At 25.4% G+C, this 2,106-nt stretch overlaps 1 long non-coding RNA gene across 1 annotated transcript; it reads right to left on the bottom strand.

Annotated features, from left to right (window-relative positions):
• Window positions 1–247: 247 nt before the first annotated feature.
• On the bottom strand, window positions 248–1,407 carry LOC107883502. Its single transcript, XR_001679337.2, has 2 exons — window positions 750–1,407; window positions 248–607 (listed from the first exon to the last, which is right to left on the bottom strand). It is a non-coding gene; the product is annotated as an uncharacterized LOC107883502 (long non-coding RNA).
• Between the last annotated feature and the right edge of the window lie 699 nt (window positions 1,408–2,106).

Consider the following 2,106-nt stretch of genomic DNA (forward strand, 5'->3'; position numbering starts at 1 on the left):
CAAAGTGCAAGCGCGCAAAGGTAAACATGCAAATTTGTCGTATAAATAATATTAATTGTTATCAAAACAGTTTTATAAAAGTTGTTGCCCTTACATTACACACCAAAGCATTGTACTTTCATCGATCGAAAAATAAACACTTGTGGTCGAACTTTTCGACCCCTGGGAATTTTTTCTCCTCGCCAATCGCTGTGAACTTTTAGATTAATCACATAGGTAATATTATAATGTATAGAACATAACAAAGTCACATTTAAATTTGTATTTATTTTTTTAAATAAAATTAAAACAAACATCACTTGAACGAGACCTGTACAATGTCAAATAGGTAATTTCAGCATATTCGAAACACATAGGTACATCCTGCAGAAGTTTGTCACCAATAAAAGCCGAGTAAAACTGTACCTCTCTATATACAATATAAAGTGGTGTTTATAAGATGACACATTCATGATTATTCATCCAAGAACGTTCTCCGCTTTTGGCTTCTCTACTTCTAAGGTTTTGCTGAGAGTCAATTTAACGTATACGTATACTAAAAGCAATATATGTTTCTAGCATCAATTTTGACGAGGTCTGCAGGAAACGTTTAATTACGTGTGCAATCCTATAAAAACAAGTGAATTGGGACATTTTTTTTTCATAGTCTATTTTTATACATATACATTTATATACTTTCTACAAGTACATTACTATCATCAATATTATTATTTAAAAAATATATATATATATAATTTAGTATAATAAACCTCACGGAGCGTATGATTTTTTTAGTCACAAAAAACTTGATAAGCTGCGTCAATTTTCTAACTTTTAGACACATTGGTGGTTTATCGGATCGAACTAATCAGTATTCCGCATGTATTTTTTATTTATATCATAAATATTTGTCCACTTATCATGATTATAGACTTTCATAGAACAATTATTTTACCCCAGTCGTGATAAACATTGATGAGAATATATCTAAAACAAATTTAAAAAAACAAACATTTATAATCATTTATTGTCACTTGTATATCAAATCAGTGGCACCGAACTTTGAACCCGAACAATTTCAAAATATTACATTTTGAATATCTTTTAAAGTAAATAATAATTTATATAACGAGACTGCTGGCATTAGTTTAATATAATGAACAGAAATAATATACTTGTTTTCTATGCACTATGTGTACCATTTATCGTTTTTCGTGGGATCTTCACTAAACCGTAGTAATTAAATTTAAAAATTAAGTTGTAATAGTCTAACCTAAACAACGATTGGTACTTTTATAAAATTGATTAATTGTGTGGGCCTTTTTGACCCACAAACTAATAATTATCATAATACTATGTTCCAAGTATCCAATAAATTATTTAAGTAATTTAATTTTAAAGCTAAGGCAGAATTCGGCTCCACTGAAAATTAATATTATCTTAATAAAATAATTGTACTAAATATACGATATAAAACATTGCTATTTGTTTAACTAAAAACTAAGCAGTACATGTCAGTGTATTATATGAGTTGGTAATAATATTGATTGATTGTATGACTAGTATTACATAATTAATACATAATTATGGTGTATTTCAATATCCATAAAATATCTTTTTTTTTTATAAAAAAAAACCCCTAAGTACCTACTTATAAAATAGCTGATTTTTACTTGTCTTAAACGGATTCAATAACTGTGTACGAATATCTAATTATATAAGAATAAATATAAAATTATAAGTACCTAAATACATAGTACGAATTAAATTTATGTTTAATATAAATTAAGAATAAATCTATATATTATAATATAATATACTATATTAATATAGTATACATTTATACTGATTATTTTTTAAATGAAACGTACCTAAAGAAGATCCCATAATTGTTGATACGACTATATTAAGTAAAATTTTATAACTTAAACTTTATAACTTTATAACTTTAAAAACTTTTGACAAAAATGCGTTTGGTTTAATTTTATTGTTTTTAATGTTTCCATTTGATGACTAAAATATATATTTTTAGTATACTTCTAAACTAATGTGACTAATTTTATTTTATTTTACTAATAATATTAATTTGGTTTAAATAACATTACAGTTATATGAATGGAAAATGAA

This window comes from Acyrthosiphon pisum, chromosome X, assembly GCF_005508785.2.
Source record: "Acyrthosiphon pisum isolate AL4f chromosome X, pea_aphid_22Mar2018_4r6ur, whole genome shotgun sequence".
Lineage (NCBI taxonomy): Eukaryota > Metazoa > Arthropoda > Insecta > Hemiptera > Aphididae > Acyrthosiphon > Acyrthosiphon pisum.